Source organism: Elephas maximus, chromosome 13, assembly GCF_024166365.1.
Source record: "Elephas maximus indicus isolate mEleMax1 chromosome 13, mEleMax1 primary haplotype, whole genome shotgun sequence".
Taxonomy (NCBI): domain Eukaryota; kingdom Metazoa; phylum Chordata; class Mammalia; order Proboscidea; family Elephantidae; genus Elephas; species Elephas maximus.
In genome coordinates this window covers 25,783,697-25,796,887 of record NC_064831.1, presented here as the reverse complement: position 1 = coordinate 25,796,887, position 13,191 = coordinate 25,783,697, and the positions used below count along the sequence as shown (strand labels likewise).

At 40.3% G+C, this 13,191-nt stretch overlaps 1 pseudogene; it reads left to right on the top strand.

Moving 5' to 3' along the window:
- Nucleotides 1–216: 216 nt before the first annotated feature.
- Nucleotides 217–12,486, top strand: LOC126057245 (mitochondrial import inner membrane translocase subunit Tim21-like; annotated as a pseudogene).
- The last annotated feature ends 705 nt before the right edge of the window (nt 12,487–13,191 follow it).

Below are 13,191 nucleotides of genomic sequence, written 5' to 3'. Positions count from 1 at the left end.
TAGAGGCTACACGGCCCAAGTCTATGGATCAGTATAGAGGCTTCTCTTGATTCATGTAGCCACAGGGGCTAGCAAACCCAAAGTTAGCAGGTCAAAGAGCAGGGTACTTGCTCACAGTCTGCAAAGATCAGTGAATCCCAAGATCAGGCAAGACCATAGGTAAAGCTGCTAGCTCAAGTCCCGAGAACTGGAGGTCAGACAAACAGAGAACTGGAGGTCAGACAAACAGGAGACAGCTGCAGGATCCAGTGCAATCAAAAAGCCCACGAGCTTTGCCAGAATGTTCATTTGATGTGGGCCACACACCCAAGGAAACTCTCTTTCAGCTGATTAGCTACCCACATCATGGAGGTTGTCGTGGATTGAATTGTGTCCCCCCAAAATATCTGCCAACTTGGCTGGGTCATGGCTCCCTTATATAATTGTATGATTGCCTACCATTTTATCTTCTGGTGTGATTTTCCTATGTATTGTAAATCCTGTTGCTACGATGTAATAAGAGGGATTAGTGGCAGTTATATTGATGAGGTTTACAAAATTAGATTATGTCTTAAGCCAATCTCTTTTGAGATATAAAAGAGAGAAGTGAGCAGAGAGACATAGGAGCCTCATACCACCAAGAAAGCAGTGCTGGGAGCAGAGCGCATCCTTTGGACCTGAGGTTCCTGCACTGAGATGCTCCCAGACCAAGGAAGACTAATGCATGACAAGGACCTTCATCCAGAGGTGACAGAGAAAGCCTTCCTGTGGAGCTGACACCCTGAATTTTGACTTGGTAGCCTACTCAGCTGTGAGAGAATAAACTTCCGTTTGTTAAAGCCATCCACTTGTGGTATTTCTGTTACAGCAGCACTAGTTGACTAAGATAGAGGTGATCCCAACATCATACGACTGCCAAACCACTGAGAATCATGGCCCAGCCAAGTTGACAAACAACCTAAGCATCACGGTCTTACCCCGTCCCCCCAACCTTGTCAGCTTGGCACCTGTACACATCTCCTTAAACTATACATAATCTCTGAATAAAGACAATTGCATACTCGCACCTAAAATGGTAGAATGAACACACATACAACCGAAAATGCACTAGCCCTCTTTTCATCAAATAGGTGAGTTGACTGGGATGTTGTGGGAATCACCACTCCTGCATCCTTCAAGTCCTTCAAGGTGGCAGTAATCTCTGCAATCACTCCAGGAATGTGGTATTGCTTTTGGTTTAATATTTTTCTAGGTAGGGGCAGTTCTGATGGCTTCCACTTGGCTTTTCCTACCATAATAGTCCTTACTCCATTTGTCAGGGACCCAATGTGGGTGTTCTGCCAGTTGCTGAGTCTATCTGTTATGCATTCTGGAACTGGGGAAATCACTACAGGATGTGTTCGGGACCCGCTGGACCTACTGTGAGACAGACATGAGCTAAGACTCCATTAATAAGCCGACCTCCATATGCCCCCACTGTGACTGATGGGCCATAATGTCATTTTGAGTTTCCTGTAATTAATGTCTGGAGCCAGTATCCAGTAATTCCCAAAATGTCTGATTATTTCCTTTTCCCCAGTGAACAGTCACTCTCATAAAAGGCTGTAGATTCCTTTGGGGAAGACTTACAGTATAAGTTCTTGGCCGTGTACTGGAGACTTTCCTCAGGGGGACCTGGCCTCCGCTTCAATCAAGGGGTTGTAGGTCTGTAAACTCGCTCAAGTTTGGGAATTGAATGAGGGACTATGACTGTCTATTCTAGCAATTTGAGTTAGACCGCTGTTCTCACCTAGAATTCATTCGTTTGTACAGATCAGGCAAATATTTAGATTTCTTATCCAGTTCACTCTTAGGGACACCATGACTTAGTAGCCAACGCCATAAGTCCATACGAGTCAGACTATTCTGGTTACTTCTTTGACTCTGCTGTCAATAACTGTAACCATGCCCACCTTGTCTTTGCCAATTGAGTGCTGCCACTTGGCCCCTATTACCATGGGGTCCAATCAGCCCCATTGTACTTAGGTGTCTTAACTCAGTTAGGGCAGTTCCCACTGTCAAATCTGACTTACATAAAATAGCAACCAGAGCAGTATTCAAGGATGCTGGGGCTCCCTTCACAAATGTGTTCCTCACAGGCATGCTTGCCAGACACACCAAGTGGATCCCAATGTGGGTGTGTGGACTAGCCTGTGTCAGGTGGGGATGTAGTGGGCAGTTAAGCTTTGCTGGTTGTAGCTCGCCCCATCCCCAAGGGAAGCATTTCTCTGTGACCATGATTTTCACTCTTCTGCGAGGTGTGTAGCATACGGAGAAGGTGCACAGGTGTGCAGGGGCGCGACTGTTTTGGCCCCACTTCTTGCTTAACAAAGCTTGCTTGAATACTGAGCCCAGCATGAAATAGGGGCTGCCAGAGCAGAATAAAACTGTTCAGCCCAGGGGTATCCTTGGGGTCACCCCAAGAACTCTCTAGAGGTAGGGACGGGGACTCCGGAGAGTGAAGGAGGATGGCAGCAAACAAATGTCTGTGCACAGAAGTCCGAGAGGGGAGATCGCTGTCTCGATGTCACAGAAAGTGAAAGAAGGTGGAAGAGATTTTACCTACTTAATAGTATTGCTTTTTGAAGTCAGCATGACAGGTAGCTTGTTTTACCTGATTTTTAGAGAAATTTTCTTTTCATCCAGCCCTAATTAGATACATGGGAAAGCCTTAGAGAAATGCAGATTACATCCCGAGGTGATAGATGTTTTTGGTGAGCTGATCAAAGGCTATGGGGAGATGGTACCATGTGGGAGAAGGCGGCATGTCAGTTTCATCGAGCACGTTGAAGACTGGCTGCACATATGTGACTCAAGTTCTACAAAGAGGGCTTGGAGCCGGGGAAGCACCAGACCGTGGACCTGGAAGTAAAGGAGAACCCAGAGAGTAGCGAATATGAATTCTGATACATTTTTGTAGAAGGTGAAGCCTACCCTAGAAGAACTATTGTCATTGAAGACAGTCGATCCTGATATATTGGAAGAGCAGGCGAGCCCAGTGTTGCCTGGTGGAAGCTGAGTGGGGCCAACTCCCACACCGATCACTACACTCCCTTTTTAGAGCCTGTTTGAATACACAGTATATACAGTCATAAATGTGAACACAACAGGCATTCGCTGCATCAGACAAGCCAAACTAGAAATTTCCTTGTAGAGTGAAAAATCATGAAATAGACCACATTTTTAAAATTTTTTTAAAAATAATTTTTATTGTGCTTTAAGTGAAAGTTTACAAATTAAGTCGGTCTCTCACGTATAAACTTATATACACCTTAGTGCATACTCCCATTTACTCTCTGCCTAATGAGTCAGCCTGCTCCCTCCTTCCAGTCTCTCCTTTTGTGACCCTTTTGCCAGTTTCTAACCATCTCTACCCTCCCATCTCCCCTCCAGACAGGAGATGCCAACACAGTCTCAAGTATCCACCTGATACAAGTAGCTCACTCCTCATCAGCATCTCTCTCCAACCCATTGTCCAGTCCATTCCCTGTCTGATGAGTTTTCTTCAGGGATGGTTCCTATCCTGGGTCAACACAAGGTTTGGCGACCCTAACTGCCGGGATTCTTCTAGTCTCCGGAAGACCATTAAGTCTGGTCTCTTTATGAGAATTTGGGGTCAGCATCCCACTGTTCTCCTGATCCCTCAGGGGTTCTCTGTTGTGCTCCCTGTCAGGGCAGTCATCAGTTGTGGCCAGGCACCATCTAGTTCTTCTGGTCTCAGGATGATGTAAGTCTCTAGTTCATGTGGCCCTTTCTGTCTCTTGGGCTCATAATTATCTTGTGACCTTGGTGTTCTTCATTCTCCTTTGATCCAGGTGGGTTGAGACCAATTGATGCATCTTAGTTGGCCGCTTGTTAGCATTTAAGACGCCAGACGCCACACTTCAAACTGGGATGTGGAATGTTTTCTTAATAGAATTTATTTTGCCAATTGACTTAGATGTCCCCTGAAGCCATAGTCCCCAAACCCCCACCCTTGCTCCGCTGACCTTTGAAGCATTTAGTTTATCCAGGAAAATTCTTTGCTTTTGATCCAGTCCAGTTGAGCTGACCTTCCCTGTATTGAGTATTGTCCTTTGCTTCACCTAAGGTAGTTTTATCTACTATGTAATCAGTAAATAACCCTCTCCCACCCTCTCTCCCTCCCCCTTCTCCTAACCAAAAAAGAATGTGTTTTTCCCAGTTTAAACTATTTCTCAAGATCTTATAATAGTGGTCTTATACAATATTTGCCCTTTTGCATCTGACTAATTTCACTCAGCATAATGCCTTCCAGGTTCCTCCATGTTATGAAATGTTTCACCGATTCATCACTGTTCTTTATTGATGCGTAGTATTCCGTTGTGTGAATATACCACAATTTATCCATTGATCCGTTGATGGACACCTTGGTTGCTTCCAGCTTTTTGCTATTGTAAACAGTGCTGCAATAAACACGGGTTTATATATCTGTTTGCATAATGGCTCTTATTTCTCTAGGATATATTCCGAGGAGTTGGGTTTCTGGGTTGTATGGTAGTTCTATTTCTAACTTTTTAGGGAAACGCCAGATAGATTTCCAAAGTGGTTGTACCATTTTACATTCCACCAGCAGTGTATAAGAGTCCCAATCTCTCCACAGCCTCTCCAACATTTATTATTTTGTGTTTTTTGGATTAATGCCAGTCTTGTTGGAGTGAGATGGAATCTCATTGTAGTTTTAATTTGCATTTCTCTAATGGCTAATGATCGAGAGCATTTTCTCATATATCTGTTAGCCGCCTGAATGTCGTCTTTACTGAAGTGCATGTTCATATCCTTTGCCCAATTTTTAATTGGGTTGTTTGTCTTTTTGTGGTTGAGTTTTAACAGAATCATATAGATTTTAGAGATCAGGCGCTGGCCGGAGATGTCATAGCTGAAAATTCTTTCCCAGTCTGTAGGTGGTCTTTTTACTCTTTTGGTGAAGTCTTTAGATGAGCATAGGTGTTTGATTTTTAGGAGGTTCCAGTTATCTGGTTTCTCTTCATCGTTTTTAGTAATGTTTTGTATTCTGTTTATGCTTTGTATTCGGGCTCCTAACATTGTCCCTATTTTTTCTTTCATGATCTTTATCATTTTAGTCTTTATGTGTAGGTCTTTGATCCACTTGGAGTTAGTTTTTGTGCATGGCGTGAGGTATGGGTCCTGTTTCATTTTTTTGCAAATGGATACCCAGTTATGCCAGCGCCGTTTGTTAAAAAGACTGTCTTTTCTCCAATTAACTGACACTGGCCTTTGTCAAATATCAGCTGCTCATACGTGGTTGGATTTATATCTGGGTTCTCAATTCTGTTCCATTGGTCTATATGCCTGTTGTTGGACTAGTACCAGGCTGTTTTGACTACTGTGACTGTATAATAGGTTCTAAAATCAGGTAGAGTGAGGACTCCCACTTTCTTTTTCAGTAATGCTTTACTTATCTGGGGCTTCTTTCCCTTCCATATGAAGTTGGTGATTTGTTTCTCCATCACATTAAAAAACGTCGTTGGAATTTAGATCGGAAGTGAATTGTATATATAGATGGCTTTTGGTAGAATAGACATTTTTACTATGTTAAGTCTTCCTATCCATGAGCAAGGTATGTTTTTCCACGTATGTAGGTCCCTTTTAGTTTCTTGCACTAGTACTTTGTAGTTTTCTTTGTATAGGTCTTTTATATCTTTGGTAAGATTTATTCCCAAGTATTTTATCTTCTTGGGGGCTACTGTGAATGGTATTGATTTGGTGATTTCCTCTTCGATGTTCTTTTTGTTGATGTAGAGAAATCCAAGTGATTTTTGAATGTTCATCTGTAACCGGAGACTCTGCGGAACTCTTCTATTAGTTTCAGTGGTTTTCTGGAGGATTCCTTAGGGTTTTCTGTGTATAAGATCATGTCATCTGCAAATAGAGATAATTTTACTTTTCCTTACCAATCTGAATGCCCTTTATTTCTTTGTCTAGGCGAATGGCTCTGGCTAGGACTGCTAGCACAATGTTGACTGACAGCGGTGATAAAGGGCATCCTTTTCTGGTTCCCGTTCTCAAGGGAAATGCTTTCAGGCACTCTCCATTCAGAATGATGTTGGCTGTTGGCTTTGTATAAAAAAAAAAATTTTTTTTTTTTTATAGATGCCCTTTATTACGCTGAGGAATTTTCCTTCAATTCCTATTTTGCTGAGAGTTTTTATCATGAATGGGTGTTGGACTTTGTCAAATGCCTTTTCTGCATCAATTGATAAAATCATGCGGTTTTTGTCTTTTGTTTTATTTATATGGTGGATTACATTCATGGTTTTTCTAATATTGAACCAACCTTGCATGCCTGGTATAAATCCCACTTGGTCGTGGTGGATTAATTTTTTGATATGTTGTTGAATTCTATTGGCTAGAATTTTGTTGAGGATTTTCGCATCTATGTTCATGAGGGATATAGATCTGTAATTTTCTTTTTTTATGGTGTCTTTACCTGGTTCTGGTATCAGGGATATGCTGGCTTCATCGAATGAGTTAGGTAGTATTCCATCATTTTCTATGCTTTGAAATACCTTTGGTAGTAGTGGTGTTAACTCTTCTCTGAAAGTTTGGTAGAACTCTGCTGTAAAGCTGCCTGGGCCAGGGCTTTTTTTTTGTTGGGAGTTTTTTGATTACCTTTTCAATCTCTTTTTTTTTTATAGGTCTATTTAGCTGTTTTACTTCTGATTGTGTTAGTTTAGGTAGGTAGTGTTTTTCTAGCAATTCATCCATTTCTTCTAGGTTTGCAAATTTGTTACAGTACAATTTTTCATAATAATCTGATATGATTCTGTTAATTTCAGTTGGGTCTGTTGTGATATGGCCCATCTCATTTCTTATTTGGGTTATTTGTTTCCTTTCCTATATTCCTTTAGTCAGTCTAGCCAATGGTTTATCAATTTTGTTAATTTTTTCGAAGAACCAGCTTTTGGCTTTGTTAATTCTTTCAATTGTTTTTCTGTTCTCTAATTCATTTAGTTGAGCTCTAGTTTTTATTATTTGTTTTCTTCTGGTGCCTGATGGATTCTTTTGTTGCTCGCTTTGTATTTGTTCAAGCTGTAGGGACAGTTCTCTGATTTTGGCCCTTTCTTCTTTACGTATGTGTGCATTTATTGATATCAATTGACCTCTGAGCACTGCTTTTGCTGTGTCCCAGAGGTTTTGATAGGAAGTGTTTTCATTCTCGTTGCATTCTATGAATTTCTTTACTCCCTTCTTAATGTCTTCTGTAACCCAGTCTTTTTTGAGCAGGGTATTGTTCAGTTTCCTAGTATTTGATTGCTTTTCCCTGATTTTTCTTTTATTGATTTCTACTTTTATGGCCTTGTGGTCTGAGAAGATGCTTTGTAATATTTCGATGTTTTGGATTCTGCAAAGGTTTGCTTTATCACCTAATATGTGATCTATTCTAGAGAATGTCCCATGTGCACTAGAAAAAAAAAGTATATTTTGCAGCTATTGGGTGGTGTGTTCTGTATAAGTCTATGAGGTCAAGTTGGTTGATTGTAGCAATTAGGTCTTCTGTGTCTCTGTTGAGCTTCTTACTGGAAGTCCTATCCTTCAATGAAAGTGGTGTGTTGAAGTCTCCTACTATAATTGTGGATGTGCCTATCTCACTTTTCAGTTCTGTTAAAGTTTGTTTTATGTATCTTGCAGCCCTGTCATTGGGTGCATAAATATTTAATATGGTTATATATTCCTGGCAAATTGTCCCTTTAATCATTATTTAGTGTCTTTATCCTTTGTGGTGGGTTTAACTTTAAAGTCTATTTTGTCAGAAGTTAATATTGCTACTCCTGCTCTTTTTTGATTGTTGTTTGCTTGATATTTTTTTTCCATCCTTTGAGTTTTAGTTTGTTTGTGTCTCTAAGTCTAAGGTGTGTCTCTTGTAGGCAGCATATAGACGGATCGTGTTTCTTTATCCAGTCTGAGACTCTCTGTCTCTTTATTGGTACATTTAGTCCATTTACATTCAGCATAATTATAGATAAGTATGAGTTTAGTGCTGTCATTTTGATGCCTTTTTGTGTGTGTTGTTGACAATTTCATTTTTCTGCTTATTTTTTGTGCTGAGACGTTTTTCTTTGTAAATTGTGTGTTCCTCATTTTCATAGTAGTTGAATTTATGTTTGCGGAGTTGTTATGTTTTTCTTGGTTTTTATTTTGAATTATGGAATTGTTAGACCTCTTTGTGGTTACCTTAATATTTCCCCCTATTGTTCTAAGTAAAAACCTAGCTTGTATCATCCTATATCGCCTTGTTTTCCTCTCCATATGGAAGACCTATGCCACCTGTATTTAGTCCCTCTTTTTGATTATTGTGACCTTTTACATAATGACTTCAGTGATTCCCTGTTTTGAGCATTTTTTTCTTTTTAAAATTTAATGTTAAGTTGTTTTTGTGATTTCCTTATTTGAGTTGATATCAGGATGTTCTGTTCTGTGACCTTGTGTTGTTATCTGATATTATTGATTTTCTGACCAAAGAATTTCCTTTAGTAATTCTTGTAGCTTTGGTTTGGTTTTTGCAAATTCTCTAAGCTTATGTTTATCTGTAAATGTTTTAATTTCACCTTCACATTTGAGAGAGAGTTTTGCTGGATATATATATATTTTTTATGATACTTGGCTGGCAGTTTTTCTCCTTCGGTGCTCTATGTATGTCATCCCATTGCCTTCTTGACTGCATGGTTTCTGCTGAGTAGTCTGAACTTATTCTTATTGATTCTCCTTTGTAAGAGACTTTTCTTTTATCCCTGGCTGCTTTTAAAATTTTCTTTTTATCTTTGGTTTTGGCAAGTTTGATGATAATATGCCTTGGTGATTTTCTTTTTGGATCAATCTTATATGAGGTTTGATGAGCATCTTGGATAGTTATCCTTTCGTCTTTCATGATGTCAGGGAAGTTTTCTGCCAACAGATCTTCAACTATTCTCTCTGTATTTTCTGTTATCCCTCCCTGTTCTGGAACTCGAATCACATGCAAGTTATGCTTCTTGATAGAGTCCCACATGATTCTTAGGGTTTCTTCATTTTTTAAAATTCTTTTATCTGATTTTTCTTCAACTATATTGGTGTCAATTGCCTTATCCTCCAGGTCCCCTACTCTGCATTCCAATTGCTCGATTCTGGTCCTCTGACTTCCTATTGAGTTGTCTAATTCTGTAATTTTACTGTTAATCTTTTGGATTTCTGAATGCTGTCTCTCTATGGATTCTTGCAACTTATTAATTTTTCACTATGTTCTTGAATAATCTTTTTGAGTTCTTCAACTGCTTTATCAGTGTGTTCCTTGGCTTTTTCTGTAGATTGCCTTATTTCATTTATGAGGTCATCCCTGATGTCTTGAAGCATTCTGTGAATTAGTTTTTTATATTCTGCATCTGTCAATTCCAGGATTGTATCTTCATTTGGGAAAGATTTTGATTCTTTAGTTTGGGGAGTTGTAGAAGCAGTCATGGTCTGCTTCTTTCAGTACACGCAGATGGGCTATTAGATTGTGCTGTCTTGATTGTTGTAGCCTTTGAATAATAGACCACATTTTATGTTACGGAATTGTCAACCACGGACAGTATTTTTGCTCTACTTAATGTCATCTTTCATAATGAGAAACTTCCATTATCGGAGATTTTACACTGTGTAAATAAAATGGAATTCAGTATTTTGTCTTTTTTATAGATTGTATAAGTGTATAAAGTTTCCAAAATAAAATTAAAATCAACACAAGGATGTAAAAAAAAAGAAAAGAAAAAAAAAAAGAATTCAGGGCGAGAGGGTTGCTTCATTCTTTATTCTATTTTCAGCATCCTGTAAGTGCTACCTGGCTGCTGAGCAAAAGGTCAGCAGTTCGAATCCAACAGCCGCTCCTTGGAAACCCTACAGGGCAGTTGTACACTGTCCTATAGTGTCACTGTGAGTCAGAATTGATTCGATGGCAACGGGTTTGGTTTTTTGGCTTACTGAAGTTTACTGCTTCCAGTAAAGTCTTAATTTTCTTTAACTTTCATTGCCACCTCAAAGAAAGATCACATCACACCCAGAGTTCTGTGCCTTCTAGTTTTCCACTCGAAGAGATGCTCAAGGACATGGTTTCTTTCTAATTTATTCTACTGCCCAATTATTGCTCTGGAGAAGACTCATTTACAGCCATGCCCCACTCCGCGCTCATTCCCATCTGTGGGAACTTAGTGGAAAATGCTGGTGTGGTTCCCAGTAACCACCATGGCCGTGTTCTGCTTCTCACAGTTGAATTGGGGATGGTCTGGCCCAGACCTTGCAACCACATGAGGGAGTTCTCCAAGGTTCTTTTATCACTGTCATAGGCAAGTAGATGTGATATCCTACGGAAGTGTTGGGCAAGAGATGGGGGTTCCTATAGATCTTCTTGATGACAGACACAAGGGCCAGAACACGCGTGTAGTTTTTTAATATCCACCCCCAAGGAGGGCAGCACCTTAAGGACCAAAACTCACCCATGGTTTTGGTGATTATCTCGTAGGCTAATGACAGCTTTACTATCCAAATAAGGAAGTTACTAGTGACATGTGGGTATTCAATTTAAATTAATCTGAGTTATTTAAAATAAAAAACCCAGTTCCTCAGTGTCTTAGTCATCCAGTGCTGCCATAGCGGAAATACCACAAGCTTTAGCAAAGAGAATTTATTTTCTCACAGCCTAGTAGGCTAGAAGTCCAAATTCGGGAGTTTGTGTCTGTCAGCTCTGGAGGAAGATCCTTTTCATCAGTCTTCCCCGGGACTAGGAGCTTCTCCACACAGGAACTCGGGGCCCAAAGGTATGCTCTGCTCCCAGCACTGCTTTCTTGGTGGTATGAGGTCCCCAAATCTCTGCTTGCTTCCCTTTCCTTTTATGTCTTGTAAGATAAAAGGTGGTGCATGCTACACTGCAGGGAAACTCCTTTACGTTGGATCAGAGATGTGACCTGAGCAAGGATGTTAAACATCCCGCCTAATCCTCTTTAACCATAGGCAGAGATTATGATTGTAACACAGGAATATCACAAAATGGACAACCACACAATGCTGGGAATCATGACCTAACCAAGTTGACACATATTTTGGGGGGACACAATTCAATGCATGATAGTCACAGTAGTCAATTTCAAATGCTTGAAAACCTTGGAGGATAAAGAGCACACCACCATTGTGGGAATTCTGTTGAGAACTACTGGTTTAGAGAATTCAAGCTTGGGCAACTTACTCAATGTATGACATGAGCATTTCTCCCTTGACTTGGGTTCTGACTCCAAATGTTAGTGAGGTACCCACAGCTCAAGTAAGTTGTAACTTTTCTCCATGTTCTCTGAGTAGCCAGGTACTATTTACAAAAAAGGTAAAATAATGTAAAGACTCCGTACTTTTGAGTTGTGTTTCAGGAAGTGTCTCCAAATAGCAGTATGTGAATTTTTTAAATTGCTTTAAAAGAATACCCAATATTTACATCATGGATTGATTGAAATCTTGATGTAAGTTAGTGAGCGCAGGTGAGGGACAATAAGTTAAAGAGTAATTGCCAGACTTAGTGGTGAAGGCATGAATGACCAAAAATCATAATTGTAAGGTTTAATTATAATACTTATAAAACCATATAGAGAAATCAGAAACCCCTGGATAAAATCAAGGGAATTGACAAAAACAAAATCCAATTCTTAATTCCAGGTCATTTCTGTCTTTCACGGGATAACCAATTTTTCTGCAGTACAAGCTGGTCTAGCCTGCATTCAGAGATGTATACAGTTTTTGGTCTTATTTAGCAGTTTTTTTTTTAAATGCTAGCCACTAAATTTAGCATTTCACTCATTTTATCATCCCTTGAAACCTAAAGGAGCCCTGGTGGCACAGTGGTGAAGAGCTATGGCTGCTAACCAAAAAGTTTGCAATTCGAATCCACCAGCCACTCGTTGGAAACCCTGTGGGGCAGTTCTACTCTGTCCTATAGGGTAGCTATGAGTCGAAATCAACTCAGTGGCAATGGGTTTTTTTTTTTTTTTTTTTGTTAGAATCCTAAATATAGATGTTATGCCCATTTGATTCATGAGGATAGTGAGACATGGAAGGAAGTACGTGGCTTGCCCAGGATTATGTAACCAGGATGCAATGGGCTGGAATTAAAATAAGATGTCCTCACTTAGCCACTCTGCATACTGTGCTTGTTATTGTGGGATTAGAGTTTAAATGAGAAAGCTGGGCTCCTTATGTGAAACAAAAACAACTCTATTTCTTTTCCCAAACCTTCATTAGATTCAGTCAGGAAAATTGCTTTTCCCTACCCTTTACTTAACCTTGTACAGGTAGCTCTGGTTTTTAGTTACTTTCAGGTGATTCATTGTCCTTTGGTCTTTTTCAGACACACTAAGTGTCAACTCAAAAACCAGTTTCAGAGAAACCCTGAGGGAGCAGGAGAGCAGTGGGATGCAGACCCCAAATTCTCATAAAAAGGCCAGACTTAATGGTCAGACTGGGACTGGAGGAACTCCGGAGGCCATGGACCCCAGACCTTCTGTTACCCCAGGGCAGGAGCCATTCCCAAAGCCAGCTCTTCAGACAGGCATTGGACTGGAATAGGGGATGGAAAATGAGACTGGTGAAGAACAAGCTTCTTGGATTAAGTCGACACATGAGACTACGTTGGCATCTCCTGTCTGGAGCAGAGATGAGAGGGCAGAGGTGTCCAGAAGCTACCTGAGTGTACACGAGGAGAGAGAGTGGAGGGAAGTACTGTGCAATCTCATCAGAGGGAGAGCAATTAGGAGTGTATAGCAAGGTGTATGTAAATTTTTGCATGAGAGACTGACCTGATTTGTAAACTTTCACTTAAAGCACAATAAAAATTAAAAAAAAAAAAAAACAGTTGCTGTTGTGTCGATTCTGACTCATAGTAGCCCTAAAGGACAGAGCTGACCTGCCCCGTAGGGTTTTACAAGGAGCGGCTGGTGAATTCGAACTGCTGACATTTTGGTTAGTAGCTGAGCTCTTAAACATTGGGCCACCAGGGCTCCCACTAAGTACTAGACGAGTCATAAATGGAAGACATTTGGGAACAGGATGTGATTAGGATCTTGTGTGTCAGAGGCATCCCTTTAACAAGAGGAAAGAGCTAATATGCTCATTTTCACCATGGTTATTTGATATCGCTTTAAC